General features: G+C 45.8%; 1 protein-coding gene and 1 pseudogene across 3 annotated transcripts in view; one reads left to right on the top strand and one right to left on the bottom strand.

Annotated features, from left to right (window-relative positions):
* ELOVL5 (ELOVL fatty acid elongase 5) overlaps window positions 1–18291 on the top strand; it is a 70168-nt gene that overhangs the window by 719 nt on the left and 51158 nt on the right. Inside the window, exon 2 of one of the 3 annotated variants that reach the window (XM_068557168.1) lies at window positions 7456–7517. The exons of the other annotated variants lie outside the window; for them this stretch is intronic. The gene's annotated coding sequence lies outside the window, so the exon portion shown is untranslated. The remainder of the gene's footprint in view (window positions 1–7455; window positions 7518–18291) is intronic. 3 annotated transcript variants of the gene reach the window in all.
* LOC137774081 (large ribosomal subunit protein eL22 pseudogene) lies at window positions 7795–8560 on the bottom strand (annotated as a pseudogene).

Here is an 18291-nt window from a genome sequence, read left to right as displayed (position 1 = left end):
GTGGGAGCCCGCTAGCCTGGGAACGCTTCGGTTTTTATTAAAACCAGATAACTGTAGCCCGCGGATCCTCGGGGAGGCCGGCGGGGGAGGGGACTGGAGAGCCACCTGGGCGACCCTAGCGGGAGTCCGAGCGCGGGGGTGGCTGGGGAAGCCCTGGGGTCGCGTCTGCTGCGAGTGGCAAAGAAAAGGCTCTTTTACAGTTTACACGCAATAAGACTCGGCCCCCACCCCACCCCCGCGTCCGCACGCCCGCCTCTGTGTGGAGGGAGTCGTGCCTGGAGCAAGGCTTGTTCTTTTAAACTGTGTCGTGCAACCGTTCCGTGCCCTTGCACTTTTAGGTTGATGGTTTCGCCTGCTCACGATTGTAGTTCAGCTCAGCTCCTGGCTTCTTGATTGCAAATTGGATAATGCATTTGGCCCACTTTGGGATGAGGGGTGAGGAGTCTCGTATGGAAGAATCCAGTGCATGACTTGTGAGCTGGGCTGCGGAACCTAGGCATGCGGCGGGAGAATAGTGGGGAGCGAGCAGCCTTAATTCTTTAATAGCGGGCCCCGTGGCAGGAAGTGCTTTCTTTATAGGGTAGTACGGAAGAGCTAACGTTGCTTGTTAGGTTTTGTAACTTGTTCGCCTAACCACTCCATAGATAACCTGTTGGTGTGCACTTGTTTTGCTCGCACCACCTCTCAGCCAACAGCGTTCGGTGCATAATCTCAGATAGGGACACAGCCGGTTTGGCTGTGGACGAACACTTTAACTTTCCATCTGCGGTTAGGGGACAAGCGGATCACTTTTTTAGTTCGTTCGGAAGCTGCCTGGGATTCTCCAAGGAAAGCTCCGTACTTGAAAGAGAAATGTCACTCATGTCCCTTTTAGATTCTTACCCCAGATTATAACTTCTCATTGCCAGGAATTTTTTCTGTACAGTTCCTCTTTTTTGTATTTCTTTTCTGTTTCTAACTGAAGACAAAAGGGAGAGTGTTATTGATGGTTACAGATGGTTAATTTTACAGAATACAGAACAGAACTGGGCTGAAAAGTGAAAGTAGAAAGTGTATTAAGATTTGATGGCCAGATTTTTTTCAAGAAAAGTACATCATAACTTCAGACACTGTCCTCACCCTCTTGACTCAATTTCCTCGTCTGTCCACAGGTTTCACGTTGCAGAATTGTTAGGGATTCCAAGAGATGACACAGTTGAAAGTGCCCAGCATGGGGCTTGTCAAATAGTGGTTTGATAAATGTTTCTTCTTCACTTATTTTTCTTCTTGGGGAAGGGGAAGTGAGGTTTAGGGGATGTGGCCAAGGATAAAGCTGGAGAATCTCAAGTAGCTGGGAAAATATTTAAAACTAGGTTTTCACAGACAGTAATTCCAGTATTCCTGCGAAGTCACTTTTGAAAATGAGGTGAGTTATCTCCTTCCCTGGGATCGACTGAGCTTCCTTTTTCTTTTTTGTGCGGGAGGGGTGTCAGAATTCTTAATTTTTGGATGTTTGCAAGAATCTTTTTTCCACTGCCTCCTCTTTTCCTCTTAGCATAACTGTTGATTGCCCTCCTGTTTGTAGGAGTGAATATCGGTACTTGGGTGTCTTATTTCCAACTTGAATTATACAAATCAAGGCAAAACTGTTTACCTTCCTTTAGGGTGACTTTGATGCCTAAGTAGATAGTAGAGAGTGTGAGTGATGGTTTTACTTCTTTCTTACTCGGGGCCACATCCTTCCCCTAAGAAAATTTGTAATTATGTTTAATACCTTCTTTGTGCCTACCAACTCTTCTGTTACTGATGGGATAATCTTTCCGTTAGTTACCCAAAATAGGTCTGTCTTTGCATGCATTCAGTTTCAGGTATTACAGATGTGAGCACCTTCCTATTAATAGTTGCTTTCCGTACATAATTCTTACAGCCTCCCTGTGAGAAGTGCTATCCCCTACCTCTTTTATGAAGAATTGAGAACTAAGGCCTAGAGATGCCAAGTGACTTGTCCAAATCACATAGCTCTGTCTCCTGTAACATACCTGCTCCTTGCTCTGTCCTTGCTGCTGGGAGGATTTGGTCAGTGGGCTCTGCCCTTTATGTAACTCTGTTACTCTGTAACTTAAAAATCTAACCTCATGATTAAAGGTCCATCTTCGAGCCATCCAAGATTAACAATTTGCCATTTTCAAATCTGTGTCAAGTCTATTCCTTCCTTTTAGCCCACATTTGATTTACTCTCTTTATTAATTTATTGACTTGTCAGTTACTGAGTGTGTACTGTGTGTGTGTGTGTCTTGGGGGAAGAGGTTGTATACAAAGCTGAACGACAGTTTCTGACTCCAAAGGGCTTCCTGAATGAGTTTACACTTTAATCCTTTTATACCCATACTTAATCTGTACCTTGGACTAGAAGGGTATCAGAAGCAGATTTCCAGGGGGCTTGTCTCACTGTTTCTGGGAAAGCTTTGTGGCAGAACTCACCATGTTAGATGTATCAGTGCCTAGCACTGATAGGCCTGTTTTTCGTGCAAGGGACAGAAAACCCAATGCAGATGGGCTTAAATGACCATCTGACCTGAAAAGTCCCATAGGCAGAACTTTTGCTCTGTTTCTCTGAAGTCTCCTCAGATGTTGGTTATGTCCATAGGCTGATTTTGCAAGATGACTGCCAGCTAGTCTGGACCCCTTGTTACCATATTCTCAAGTGGGAACTTCCCTTCCCACCACCTTCCAAAGAGGGTCCTTGGCCTTGAGGTGATTGATTTTGGCCTTGGTTACTTGAAGTAATAACTAGAACAATGAAATCTGATAACCTGGGGCACATCCCAAACTGAGGAAGTGGATTTAAATCTCATCTCACCTACCTGGCCGCTAACTACACTTTCAGGAAGGGCCTCTGTGGACATAGGGGTGTGTCGGCTATAAGGGCCTCCAAGCATGTCAGGCCGCATCAAAGAGATGATTGGATTAAATGACAGAGAACTGAATCAATATTTGAATTTCACTTCACCTGTCATAGAGGAATCTTACGGGCGCACAGAGGTCAGAGGATGGGCATTCTAGGAGAGGGAGTTTGGAGAGCAAACAAGTGAATCATTGGGCATTAAAGCAAGTAGCCCAGTTGCCTGAAGCTAATAGGGCAGAAGTAGAAAGAAAGGTTAGAAAGGCAAGTTGTTGATAATAATAAGGGCTAACATTTATTAAACTTATTACGTATCAAACTCTGCATTAAGCCCTTTTATGTGGATTTATCTCAAGTACTATTAATTGGTACTGTGAGCTTTCCCACTTTACAGATGAGGAAATGGAGACTCAGAAGTTTTAGACTTGCCCAAGATCACAAAGCATTCCAGCCTGGGTGGTCTTGACCCACTAGCCTGCTGTCTTTCCTGAGATGTTGGGTAACAGGACCGCTGAAGCTTTTGAACCAGAAGGAGTGCGTTGTGAATCCTGTGTTCCAAGAATATGAGTGTGGTCAGAGTGCGTGGCGGGGATTGGCGAGGATGGACACCGGGGCTGTGTGGGGGTGGGCTGGGAGGCTGTTGGAGGCCAGGGCAGTGGTGAGGCCTCACCTGGAGCCACAGCCATGAGCACAGACTGGAGCGAGCTAATCACATGAGGATGTTTCTAGGACAGGATCTACACAACTTGGAGACCAGCTGGATTGAGGGCCAGCAAGAGGAAGGGCGCTCTCAGGCCTGGGAGTTAGAAGAAATGCGGTGTCGTGGGGGAAGAGGGAGGAGGCTTTGTCCTCAGGTGGAAACATCTTAAGGGCCCACGTTCCATCCGGACAGGCCCTTTCTCCCCCTCTCGGGTCCCCGGTCCTCTTTGCAGCCGGTGTTTGTCCGCCACTTTACAGGTGTGTGTTTCCACCACATTTCATCCATTTTCAGGCAGTTTTTCACATTTTAATATATCTGGGTAGAGATGCAGCTTACAGTCAGTGGCATGGTAAAATCACACAAGCCCTCTTTCGCATTTTAATATTACTGAAATCAGGATGCTTCCCAGCTTTTAATGAAGTATTGTTGGTGAGAAAAGCAAAGTCTCAGTATTGCTGAAGCTCATGGAGCCAGTTGCTGGCAGAGCCAGGAGTGAGAACCAAGGCCTCTGGGCTCCTCTCACCCACTGAGTTACCTCAGCTCATGTAAGAGATATTAAAATAAATATTGCCTCCTAATACAGGATTATGGTAAAGCACACGCATATTTCTTTGTTATTAAAACGGAAGTAATCTGAGAGGTTTGGAAGGCACAGTGGTTCAGGTAGAGTGCCTCATCCTTGTATAGAGCCCGGCTGCCCTGGTTCCCTATCCTAAACTTGCCATCAGCCTTAAGAAAATCAACCCTGGGCATTGGTCCCTTTCTTTAAAAATAAACAATTACACCAAGGTGATTTTCAAGTCTGTCTCAGAACGAAAATTTTTTATTTTCACTTTTGCCGAGAGCAAATCCTTTGTTTCTGTTTGACTAGGGATAGAGAATGAAAGTTGAAATCATTTAGGTCTCAGTAAGGTAGATGTCAGAATCAGTGATGGAAATTAACAGTTTTCTCCTTAAGAGGTTAAATGTAACCGCTGGAGATGTTCCGGCCTAGCAGAGTGAGTTGTTCAGGAAGGTAGACTGGCCTCATTTTGAGTTTTTGTCATAGAATACCTCCTCCCATCCGATCCCGATTTCAACCCATAAATGTTATCATTACCAAGCTCTTTGATTCCCACTGGCACGTTTCCTCTATGGGGACACTTTTATTTGACTTGAATGCATTTGCTTTTAGAATTGTGTGGCCCCTGGATTGAAAATATTCATACTTGGTGAGTTTTTAGGAATACTGAATCCGTATCCTTCCTATTTAAGCACAGTTGTGTGCGATGTCTCAGTATTCCTTGTATCTTAAGTTAGACTTTGGCACCTTTTGTTTGATGTATGTTTTCTTGCCGACTGGGATATAGGAAATAATTTTTCACTTAAGATTTTTAGTGCTGGGACTCTCATGCTTCCTGCAGTTAGAATAACCATTTTCTTGAAACACCTGCAGTTTCGAACGACAATCCTGACACTAGGTTCACGCCCTCCTGCTAGCACACGCCCTCTGCCCTTTTCTTTCCCCATTGTCAACAGTTTTACTGTGTCAGAGCTAATCTCTGATAAGTGCATACTAAACAGACCTAATTAAAGCCACACTGGAGAATTGGCCACTCTGGTCCTTATTTTATCTGCGTTGTTCTGAACCCCAGAGTACCTGTTCCTTCTGTCTTGGGATAGCACACACTCCTACAGAGTAATTGTTGTGAATTTCTCCTTCCCCAAAGAATAGTTTCTTATGACGCTGAACTCAATAATTATTCATTTGCTTCCCTGGGAAGTTTGGCCGTGCGCTGTACGTCCCTTGAGGGTAGCGTTCAGGGTACCTCTGCTTCAGGTTTTGGCAGAAGAAATACATTACCTTAATATCTACAGGAGTTGTTGACACCTCTGTCTGCCCTGTTTGTGAGCTGATATGTACCTCTGTGAAAATTTGAGTTTACTTCTTAGAGAACTTCTGAATGTTTAGCTCTTCTGTGGATCTGAGGTGCATTTATTAAGAGTATCTACTGTGCTTTTTTTAAAGTTAGCAAAGCTGTAGGAAGGGGATTGGAGAAGAGGCCTTTCAGGTTAGCAGCTGCACAGGAAAGGGATCCAGCTCTGCCCCACAAGGCTGGGCAGGCTCCGGCAGGCCAGTCACTCCACCTCTGAGACTTCGGTGTAGAACTTGCAGGTGATAATACCTGTGCCTCCTTTGGAGGGTGTCCAGACTATCGGTATTATACATAAACGTTAAGTAGGGGACTGACTTAATTTGATAAGCGTAGTTAAAAAATAATCCCTCTATTAGAGGATAGGATGTTCACTGAAGCATTGCTTACTCAGCTGACTCAATCTTCTGTTATCATGCTCTTCAGAAGAATAAATGACACTGCAGTTGGGCAATGTTTTCAACTTATGAAGAGAATGAGGCTGTTTTGTGGGTGCTAAATACACTACATGCCAGGTGCTTCTCTAAGGTGCTCTACATCTGTCAATTCATTTTGGCCTCACCAAATCCCCCCATGAGGTAGGTACCCCAGTTTTACAGATGAGAAACTAAGGCACAGAAAGGTTAAGTGACTTGTTCAAGGCCCCCCAGCTAGCAGGTGACAGAGGCCGGGTTCAAACCCAGACTGGTTGAGGGCATCCAGCGTCGGTTTCCTTGTCTGACCCCAGCGCCGCCGCCTGGGTTTGATCTACAAGGTGTATAAGACCTGAGGGGTGTGGGTTGGGAGGGAAGGGCACCCACATCCCCCAGGGAGCCTCCATCTGCGGATTGTCTGGTCTCCCTTGAGTAGAGGTGTACATCCTGTGTGTTTTGAGAACATCTGGGTCATTCTGACACAGGCCTGGTTAAAGGCTGCTTGTTCGGGCTGTTCAGAATAACACCTTCCCCAGCCCTTCAGTTCTCTTGGGATTCTTACTCTTTTAGGACTTCCTCATTTTCTTTCTGGGTGTGGGTCACTAGGTCTGACAACATTATGATGGCTGTTAAGTACCATAATTCCTAAAATACGAGGATCACAAAATTCACAGAACAGTTTATATATTAACATGGAATGTAACCAGGTGATAAAATAACTGTTGGCTTTAGACACTCTGTAGAGGAGATGATAGATTGATTGCTGGGTTGTGTTTGCTTTTAAAAATGCCACATGGTACCAGGCTCTTTTCTTTTGGAAACACATTTTAACTCTGCCTGTTCCTCCCATTCCCACCGCCCCCCCCCCACACACACACCTGAACAACAGTTATAAAATATGGAGGTTTAGATTGAGTTTTTAAAAAGAAATGTGTTTTCGTGTCACACCCTTATTTATGTTACACAGGTTTGAATTAATATCTAAGACATTTTCTCTCGAAGGGGGTGCATAACTTATCTTTGTTAATTATGTTTCTCCACCCTCTTTTAATTTCAACCAAAGCTGTAACGCTGCCTTTGTATATTTTGTATGAATTAGCTTGGAGAACACGACAATTTATTTTGAATATTCAAGTAATCACGTCAGTTAATCAAGTGATCACATCAGGCTGCAGTCAGATTTAGAATTATAAGTAGCTGCCCATAGCACAAAATGTTGCTTAAAAGCCTCTTAAATGTTTATCTCCCAGCTATTTGCAATTGCATTCTGATTTGTGTGTTAGAAATGGGGTTGAAGTAGAGCTCGGCCTGTTTAAGCTGGGTCTTTAAGGGACTGGTTAGAGGCTTGCAGAGGATCTCATATCTAGATCTGTGCAGCCTTCCATTGTCTGCAAGTCTGTTTCAGCCAAGAAGGCAGTTGTCCTGTGAAACAGGTCGGAATTTCTCCAAATACCCCCTTAAAGACAGTGTTTCAGGACTTCGTGAACCCAGGAGAATGCTGTATGTACTGGGCTTGTTATGACAGATCCTTTTTGTTTTCTTTGCAAGGCGCGGTAGGTTTGGAGGAGGCTCAGTGACCCAGAGGAAGGTGGCTGCGAGTGCAGAGAGAGGTGGGTGCTCTACATTGAGCCTTGGTACAGAGCTCCATGCTTGAGTTCACCGTCTTTCAGAAAATGGGACTGGCATATTTTAAAGTGCTTCCCGAAATTCAAGATGTACGTGAATAGTTGCAAAGTACTGTTGGAAAACCAATCTCAGTGGGTGATTTAACCCATGGATTCAAGTATTCACCCACCCACCCAACCCATTGTCCATCTCAGACATTTCTTTTTTTTTTTCCTAAATTTTATTTAAGAATTCATATAAAATACTCCAGATAACTGAGTTTCAGTCCTCATCTTCCTCCTCTTATTCATCTTGATTAATCTAAAAGTAACGTTAACTCATAACTTTCTTTGCTGTTAGCAACTACGCATAACCAATCATGTAGATAATTATTCTTCAAATGTTTTTTAGTGAGATATTTCAAATACTTTTTGGAAAAAGGCACCTTGGAAGTTACAGTGATTTTGCTTTTGCGCCTTTCGGTTGTTATAACACCTCCTCTGAGGTTCTCAGCTTTTCCATGCACTTTCATTCTTTCCTGAAGGAACTGCTCAAAATTGGCAGCATCCATGATTCCATCTTCTACAGGACGGGTACAGTCAGGAGTAAACTTCTGGACCTGCTTTTTTTTACCCCCCTTCGCCACAAGCTTTTTCCACACTTGCACTTTATTTATTTATTTTTAAATTTATTTATTTATTTATTTATCTTTGGCTGCGTTGGGTCTTCGTTGCTGCACGCGGGCTTTCTCTAGTTGTGGCGGGCGGGGGCTACTCTTTGTTGCGGTGGCTTCTCTTGTTGCGGAGCACAGGCTCTAGGCGCGCGGGCTTCAGTAGTTGTGGCACGTGGGTTCAGTAGTTGTGGTGCACAGGCTTAGTTGCTCCGCGGCATGTGGGACCTCCCAGACCAGAGCTCGAACCCGTGTCCCCTGCACTGGCAGGCGGATTCTTAACCACTGCGCCACCAGGGAAACCCCAACGCTTGCACTTTGAAAAGCCTTTCAGAATCTGAAAAGACCTTTCCAAGAACACATCCTACCTCCCTTCATGTCTCAAAGAACTTCACCTAAAACTTGTATTAATTGGGTCAATTTTTCAAACATTTAGCTTTCGACAAAAGTCACTCTTTTTTTTTTTCTTTCCCTAACGTGTCTTCCTAGTAACAACGAAAAGGGCTGCTTTAAAATCTAGCCCCAGAAATATACAATCAGCAGGTAAAAGACCTGCCAGCAATGGGCTCTATACCTCCCACCATGGTTTTAAACCAAAAGCGTACAAACGCCTAGAAGCCTTAAAAGCCCACCCAGGCAGAAAGATGCAGGTGAGCCGAAAATGTTAACAAGGGCATCCCAACAAAGGAGGAGGGTAGGAAAACTTTCTCCCAGTGACCTGGGAGGAGAACGATCTGCAGCCAGAGTGACATGAGGGCGCCGCACGGCCCAGGCCCAGCCTGGGTGAGAGCGAATGGAACTGGGCCCTCCCCCGACACCCAAAAGGGTCTGTAGAGCTGCACCCTGAAGATCTAACTTCCTCCACAGTGGCTAAAGGGTCCTCTAACCCGGGCCTCCCTCTGAAAACAGGCCGACCAGGTCCAACTTCCATGGACCTTCCCACTGGTCCCCGGGGGTGGCGGGTCCCCACTTTGCCCGCCCTCCGCCCAGGTAACCAGGCCCAGGCCTTGGCTGCCTCACGGCGGCCGGGCTCCAAGGGCTGCTGACCGACCCAGGCTGCAGTCGCTGCCCCCCGCTGGCCGCAGGCAGGGCCCTGAGCGCCAGCCACGGCCTCCGAGAGTCCCGGGTCTCCCCCTCATGTGGGGGCCCCGGCGGCCGCCCCAGCCCGGCCCCGGCAGGATGCTGCAGAGCGCCATGTGCTGCAAGCTGCCAGCCATGCAGGGGCCGGGCGGGCGAGGCCCTCGTGCCTCCCCCAGAGCCGTGCTCCCCCCTCACGCGGAGTCATACTCCCCACCCCAGACTTTTATTTCTAATCCACTGCTTTCTTTTGAGCTCCAGGTTCAGAACTTCTCATCAGCTGATTCACCTGGTTGCCCTCCAAACCTGTCTCCTGTTGGCCAGCATGGCCAGGAGCACTGCCATCACCTGTTTGCCCAGGCCGTCAGGCTGGCGGCACTGCCTGGGTCCTTCTCCTGTTAGCTGCGTCCTTCCCCCGCTCCCTCCAGCCGTCAGTCACCAGGTGTCCATTCGGGCTCTGCTCTGTACGCTGACCCCCAGCCTTCACAGCCCGCCAACCCTTCCTGGGTGCCTGGTTTCCCCCTGCTCCTTCCTGCCTCCCTGTGTTCTGCTCCCAGCTGTGCTGCCACAGAGGTCTTCTGACAGGTTAATGGGGTCATGCGCTCCACCCTAAAACCTTCGTTTACTCCCTGTTAGGGCCATCCTTGATCCAGCGTCGTTTCCTGCCTGTGCTTTTCACTCTGCACACACCACAGACTCACATCTCCCCAGATGTGCCTTGTAGGCTGTACTTGGATGCTTCCTCAATTGCTCCCCACCGACGGAAACACAAAAGTAAAGCAAACTAAATAACAGAAAAGTCCTGTTCTTTGTAAGTCAAACTCATACAGCCTAGGGGCTTCCCTGGTGGCGCAGTGGTTGAGAATCTGCCTGCCAATGCAGGGGACACGGGTTCGAGCCCTGGTCTGGGAAGATCCCACATGCCACGGAGCAACTGGGCCCGTGAGCCACAATTACTGAGCCTGCGCGTCTGGAGCCTGTGCTCCGCAACAAGAGAGGCCGCGATGGTGAGAGGCCCGCGCACCGCGATGAAGAGTGGTCCCCACTTGCCGCAACTAGAGAAAGCCCTCGCACAGAAACGAAGACTCAACACAGTCATAAATAAATAAAAGAACGTGAATTTCTTTAAAAAAAAAAAAAAAAAAAAACTCATATAGCCTAGAACCTTTGATGCTTTTGACTCAGTTAGATGTTCCCACCCCTTCCGGCTTGTGTAACCTTAGTTATACGTAACTAACTAACCTCTGTGTGCCTCAGTTTCCTCATTCGTCAAGTGAGGATGACTAGTGCTTTCCTTCTCTCTCTGCTCAGTGTCTGGCATGCTCCCTACGTATCCTTGGTACCTGTGTACTGTCTGGCATGTAGTAGGTATCTGGCAATGATTTGCACGAATTTCTCTAAATATGTACCTTTCAAGTATGATCAGTTCTGTAATCTGTGCTTATGGCTGTGTGAAGGTGAGTATGCCTCAATAGCCAGAGAAGCCTGAGACTTCGTAACACTGCACAGGTGAGGGGCCCACCTGGGGAAGCGGGCTCTGGGGCACTGGTTTCCCTGTTTAGGGTTGCTGTTCCCCCAACCAGGCTGAGGGAGTAGAGCAAATTGCTAGACATCCCACCTGCCCAGGAGCAGAGGATGTTCTTTTAATGTCTGTGTTAAAGGACCTTGCTTATTTGCGTATTACCTCGTAGAGCTTTCAGGTGGAATAAGCCAGTGATAGAATACACTGGTGACCCTGTGCCCGAGGAGGGAAGAGAATGAACTCCGGTGTCTAAGCTTCTGAACTATTCCCTGACCAAATAATGGTAGACACTGACACTTTTTTTTTCTTTTAATTGGAGTATAGTTGCTTTACACTGCTGTGTCAGTTTCTGCTGTACAGCAAAGTGAATCAGCCATATGTATACATATATCCCCTCTTTTTTGGAGTTCCTTTCCATTTAGGTCACCACAGAGCGAGTAGAGTTCCCTGTGCTATACAAGAGGTCCTCATTAGTTATCTATTTTACACATAGTAGTGCAGACACTCTTTTTTTAACTTTATTTTGGTTGGCCGCAGCAGTGAGCCAAGGTTAAGGTAGCCCGTGTAGCTTGGACTGAGCCTGTCTGCATCAGTAGCCACGTGGTCATCAATTCATTGACCATCTACACTTATTCACCGTTGAGGAGTTCTGTGTGCTGCCCTCTGCTCGGGTGCATGGATCCCGCAGAGACACATGACAATACACCTACTGACAGATTATAATCCAGTAGAAGAGGTGAGGTATGTACTTGATGCAACAGATAATTATTGGTGCTGTGGATATGACTGTGTGTGTTGCAGTTAAATTTGAATGCAGGTGACAGAGATTACAAGATAACAATGGTTCCAATAATGGCATCTCAAAACAAGGTATTGTATTTCCCATAAAGGGCTGGAGAAAGAGGTACAGGTATGACCCAACTGTAGGCTCCTAGCTCACTGTGTGTAAGGCTTAGAGGCAGCAGGATGGAGGAAGAGACAGAGGTAGAAAGGACAGAGGATTCATTCGTACTTTCTCTTAGGGAAGTTCCCAGAAACTGCCCCTAGACAATTTTGCTGTGTCTGCTTGGCCAGAACTTTAAACATGCAGCCACATGAAGCTGCAAGACAGACCGGGAAATCTCATCTTGATTCTGGGTGGCTGTGAGCAGCTAAAAGTCCTGCTGCTGTATCCAGAATTGGGGTGACCACCCCCAGTCTGTACCTAAGGTGGTGGATGAGGTTGACGGTGCTGCCCGTGTGGAAGTTGCAGTCTGGAGGATACTGATGGGGAACAGATACTAGTACCACGGTGTTGAGAACGGAGAGCGTAGTGTGGGGTGCTATGGGCGCAAACAGGAAGGACCCGTAAATCAGACCGGGAGGGCCGGGGAAGGGTGCCTGGAGAACGAGCAGACATCTGCCTGGTGGAAAGAGGAAGTAGGCATTCAGGCAACGGCTCTGAGGTGAGGAAGCAGGTAGCACATGAGGAACTGATAGTGAGGAAAATCGAAGGATGAAGCAGGGGTCTGGGGCCACACTGAGGGGTTTGGACATTTTCCTAAGAGCCTTTAACTGGTTTTGAGGTGAGTAACCCAGAAAGATGCTTTTTGGGGGGCGGGGAGCAACGCAAGACTGGAGGCAGGGACCCTCTATCGGGAGGGAGTGCACTAATCCAGTTGACGTGATGGTGACCTTGATTGGACAGTGACTTTGGGGGTTGAGAGAAATGGATGCAAACCCCCCCAGTTCGTAGAACTGGGAACGGATTTAGAATAATTTGGGCTGCTTTTCACTTGACAGATGATGAAAGCAAGGCTGTCAAGTGGCATGCCCGGGCCGCACAGCCGGCTCAGAGCAGCACCGGGTCATCCCTCTGCCTGAACCCTTTGTGTCACTGCTGAATGGCCAACTGGCGCAACAGGGCTTTGTGGGCATTCAGAGAAGGCAGAGGGAGGGCAGGTGGCGTGTGAGCTGGAGCGTGGTGTGCATGTGGCTGTGGAGCAGAAGCCGGTGTGTTGCGTGCTCCCAGCTCTGCAGGTTGAGGACAGCGCTAGGGTGCTTCAGGGAAGTAGTGTGAGATAATCCTGCAGGAGTGTTTCGAAATCATGGAAGGCTTTAATAGAAGATTAAGTGGTTTAGGCTCAATTCTTTAAGCAGTGGGAGCCAATTAACATTTGGTATCAAAGGACTAACACAAGCTTGACAGCAAAGTCTGTGTTTACCGTTTGCCCCTCCCAGTGCCTTGTATCAGGTGCTTATGGTCAGCAGAATAAGGGCCCCCAGAGATGTCCGTGTCCTAATCCCCAGCACCTGTGAATATATGGGGTTACAGGCAAAGGAGCATTAAGGTTGCAGACGGAATTGAGGTTGCTAATCAGCTGACTGAAGTAGGGAGGGTCCTAGGTTATCCAGGTGGGCTCAGTGTAACCCCCAGGGTCCTTAAGTGTGGAACAGGGAGGCGGGAGAGAACCAGAAGGGTGGGGTGTGAGGAGACTTGGCCCAGTGTTGCTGGCCTTGAGATGGAGGAGGGGACTGTGAATGGAGTGGTACAGGCAGTCCCTAGAAGCTGGAAAAGGCGAGGAAAAGGATTCTCCCGTAGAGCCTCCAAAAAGGAACGCAGCCCTGCCCACACCTTGGTTTTAGTCCGTTGAGACCCGTTTTGGACTTCTGACCCCTAAGATGCATTTGTGTTGTTTCAAGCCACTAAGTTTGTGGTCCTTGGTTATCTGATAGAACGGTCAGTACTTGTTTGCTGAGTGAATGAGTTGTGCTTGAAGAGATCAATGTGACAGATTCATGCATTAGATGGACTGGATGAGGGGAGGTTCTGGAGGCCAGGGAGTTCATAGAAGATGGTTCTGGCAAAGGGGTGATGAGGATGAGGCAGGCTGCGGCGGGGGAGTGGATGACTGGAATCTCAGGGCCTGTTGACAGGCCTGAAGCCCTGGCTGGCCTGGGTTCCACGCTGGGGGGAAGTGTGCTTTCAGGGCTGGGTTCCTGGGAAGGTGATTGGGCAGGAAATCACCTGGAGGGAGTCAGGAGGAAGGGTGGCTTAGCTTGTTGGGTTTAAGGTTCAGAAGCACCACATGTATGTAGGTGGAGAGAGCAGATGGAAACTGGCCCTTGAGCATGGAGTTGGGGATACAGGATTGGGTGTCACTGGTCATGATTTATCTGTACCCTTTCTTTAAATTTTTCTGGTGAAGAGACTCAGCAGCCCTTTTGAAGAATCCAGTATGTCACATTCCTTAAAATTAAGAAGTTTTTTGCCCAAATATTTTTGCGGCCATTTGAATTCTGTGAATCTTTCTTCCCCCCTATTTATTTATTTATTTTTTTATTTATGACTGCGTTGGGTCTTTGTTGCTGTGTGCGGGCTTTCCCTAGTTGCTGTGAGCGGGAGATACTCTTCATTGTGGGCTTCTCGTTGCGGTGGCTTCTCTTGTTGCGGAGCACGGGCTCCAGAGTGCAGGCTCAGTAGTTTTGGTGCACGGGCTTAGTTACTCTGCAGCATGTGTGATCTTCCCGGACCAGGGCTCTAACCCGTGTCCCCTGCATTGGCAGGAGGATTCTTAACCACTGCACCACCAGGGAAGTCCAATTCTGTGAAGCTTTAAAAATTTTTTTAGTAAATAAAAATGAGTTAATACTAAATAATTGTTTTAAAAAACTAAAAATAACATCATCCATGACCCCTTCCTTGCATATTTCACCCTGTGCTGCAGGTCGTCTTCCCAGAAGCCTCTCTGGCTCCGGTTGGTCTATCACCCAGCTGGTCACTCAGGGTCACACGCTTACCTACCCACCCCCAACCTGCCCCCGGGTCCTGACCCTATCAGATCTCACCCACTGAGCTGGGGAGGATAGAGCCCTAAACAAAACTTGGCTTGTGTTGGAAAAAGGGAAATGGATGGTACTTGCTAGAACATTTCCACATCTGTCTTTTAAAAATATCAATTTGCCACTGAACTATATATATACTTATTTTAGACTTGGTTACGTAAAGTCCTGAAAGTTCTTGGTTTCTGAATTCCTTTGTTCTTCATAATGAACTTGGTTGTAATGATTGAAGTTATAACCGATTTCCTGAGAAATGGGAGAGAGACCATTTCCGAGGAGCTGTGTAGAGTGTATTGACATTAGAGGTGTTTTCCTGTGGCACCACGTTGCCTTCCTACCTGTCTATTGCTGCCGTCTGAGCACTCTGATCGCTGTCCTTCTACTTGGTGGCAGTGTACCAAGTAATATAAGTCTAGAAGTTTTCAGTGAAGATTGTACTGAATATAAGTAAAAAAAAAAAATAAAGCCTGTGAAGATGAGTTATGACTAATAATGTCCATAAACCACACATGAAAATCAATTTAATTTCAATGAGTTACTTACATTTCATTCTCCAGAAAAAATAAGATTAACACGAGATCTCATTCGTTCTAAGTTAACCAACTCAACTTTCTGTTCTCCCTTCCCTTTGCTCTTTGATTTGATTAAATAAGATTTGTGGGTGCTACCTGGTGAGTTGTCTTTCACGTCAGTTGGTATCCCTGCAAGACAAAGGCCCCACAGTATCCGGGAACCAAGTGCAGCAGGGTTAAGCCGTGTTGAGCAGGAGGTGGGGGAGGAGGTGTTGGTCCAGACCCCGGTGCCCATTATTGACATTTCAACTGTGCTGTCCCCAGGAAACAGTCATGATTTTTTTCTTTCTTGAAATCAAGTTGTTTCCCCTGATGAGGCAGTCTGCTTGGCGTACAGGCATTTCTCTGTAATGTTTTCCAAACTAAGAAAGCAAACAGAGAAAACATTTTGTAGAGAGAAACCTGCAGATAGCTGCACTGTGGCCGTGACCTAAGGTGAACACCCTGAGCTCTTGTTTGAAAGCACTGGGTTTCTTCACAACCGATGGGAGGACATAATGCACCTTTATAGCAAGTGAGTGTTAAGCTTCACACAGGATTTGTTCTCCCATTGACACTGCTCTCTGTCAAAGGAATAAATGATGGGGGGTCATGCTTGGAGCTCTGAAACGTCACTCTCAGATTCTTATTTTGAAGAAGGGACTGTCCTGTAATTTTCTCCCTCTTATTCGTATTCATTCTGTCTGTCTCTGCTGACCTGCTTTTCTTCCTCCAGTGGGGACTCTGCTTTCCTGTTGGTAATTATATTCCTGTGTGATGTCAGGGACATACCTGCCACTGACACCCCATTTAGAGGGAGAAGGAGGTGAGCCCCTGAGCGGGAAGATGTGCTCCCCTGAGCAGGCTGCACTTTTAAGTTTGGGGAAACCTCCTGCCTGACACTCTCTTGGACTCAGTAGCAACATGAGTCAGAGAACGGAGGACACAGTGACAATTGAACAACTGAGGCGATAGGCAAATGGAAAGTGTGGTGTTTTAAAAGATCTTTTGTAGTGGCCAGAAAATGAATTTTTGACTGATTCTGAGCTCTCTCTCTCTTTGTCTCATATGTATGTGTGTGTGTATGTATATATATATGTACATAAGCACTTCAGCATCTGTGTACTGGCTGGTGAGTTAATAACATTCTAGCTGGAGTACTACCTAATGTGAGTTAGCCAAAGGATACTTAGGTCTTATTACTTATGACTTAAAATTTTAGGTTTTGGTGAATAAGAGTTTCCACGAGGAGTATCTTCATTTGAAAGGGAAGTTAGTATCATGCTAAAGAAACATTCAGAGTTTTTAGCCCACATACTAATGTGAAAATCAGCTCATCCTGCTGTATATAATTTGAGTTACTGGGAAACCGGTAAGAATGTAATTATTTCACAGAGTGCTTTAAATTAAAATATATTTATTGTACGTTTTATTCATTATTGCTAGCTGGCTCTTTTTTTTTTTTTTTAAAGATTGATTGATTGATTGATTGATTGATTGCTATGTTGGGTCTTCGTTTCTGTGCTAGGGCTTTCTCTAGTTGGGGCAAGCGGGGGCCACTCTTCATCACGGTGCGCGGGCCTCTCACCATCGTGGCCTCTCCTGTTGCAGAGCACAGGCTCCAGACGCGCAGGCTCAGCAGTTGTGGCTCACGGGCCTAGTTGCTCCACGGCATGTGGGATCTTCCCAGACCAGGGCTCGAACCTGCGTCCCCTGCATTAGCAGGCAGATTCTCAACCACTGCGCCACCAGGGAAGCCCTAGCTGGCTCTTTTTGAGGTATATTTGGGAATTTTGCCTTTAAGTTGAGAAGCTAAATTTATGTCTTTTAAGAGATAAAACCTTACAGAGGGGAAAAATTCTGTATGCAATTTTTTTTTTTTCACGGTTAAAGATTTGATGAAAGTTCATAATAGTGCAATTGACAAGGAAATTTAGTTATTTCTGAGATATACATTTTAAAGTAATAACTAGAATTATGACTTATAACATTATACCAGAACATATAAGATTTTTAGAAATTTCACGTAATGTCTGAAACATTTATATTAACATATTTCCATACAGATAACCCAATGAAAGTTTAGTATTAGTTGTTTTGTTTGTTTGTTTTTTTATACTGCAGGTTCTTATTAATCATCAATTTTATACACATCAGTGTATACATGTCAATCCCAATCGCCCAATTCAGCACAACACCATCCCCACCCCACTGCAGTTTTCCCCCCTTGGTATCCATATGTCTGTTCTCTACATCTGTGTCTCAACTTCTGCCCTGCAAACTGGCTCATCTGTACCATTTTTCTAGGTTCCACACACATGCGTTAATATACGATATTTGTTTTTCTCTTTCTGACTTACTTCAGTCTGTATGACAGTCTCTAGATCCATCCACGTCTCAACAAATGACTCAATTTTGTTCCTTTTTATGGCTGAGTAATATTCCACTGTATATATGTACCACAACTTCTTTATCCATTCGTCTGTCGATGGGCATTTAGGTTGCTTCCATGTCCTGGCTATTGTAAATAGTGCTGCAATGAACATTGGGGTGCATGTGTCTTTTTGAATTATGGTTTTCTCTGGGTATACGCCCAGTAGTGGGATTGTATGCAATTTTTAATACAGCAACTCTCAGACTTTTTGGTCTTAGGACCTGCACTTGTAAAAATTACTGAGAACCTCAGAGCTTTTGTTTATGTGGGTTATATCTATTGGTATTTATTCATTAGAAATTGATTTTAAATTATTTTTAAATAATTTTAAATAGTAATACATTTAAAAATGATAATTAGCCCATTACATGATAACATTATCTATATTTTTATGAAAAATATTTTTTCCCAAACAAAAAGAAATTAGTGAAACCAGACAACATTTGACTGTTTTTGCCCATCACTTTGGTATCTGGCTTAATGAAAGACAGCTGGCTCCTCTTCTCTGCTTCTGCATTCAGTCTTTTGAGATATCACACATCATGTAGCCTCTGGGTCACTTAACAGTGAAGAGAGAGATGAGATTGAAAAAGTAATCTCTTAGTAACATTACAAAAATAGTTTTGATCTTATACAACCCCTGAAAAGGACCCAAGGACCCTCAGGTGTCTGGCCTACACTTTGAGAACCCCTGTTCTAACTA

This window comes from Eschrichtius robustus, chromosome 12 (genome assembly GCF_028021215.1).
Source record: "Eschrichtius robustus isolate mEscRob2 chromosome 12, mEscRob2.pri, whole genome shotgun sequence".
NCBI lineage: Eukaryota > Metazoa > Chordata > Mammalia > Artiodactyla > Eschrichtiidae > Eschrichtius > Eschrichtius robustus.
The sequence above is the reverse complement of the archived record's forward strand: the minus strand, read 5'-3'. Positions and strand labels throughout refer to the sequence as shown.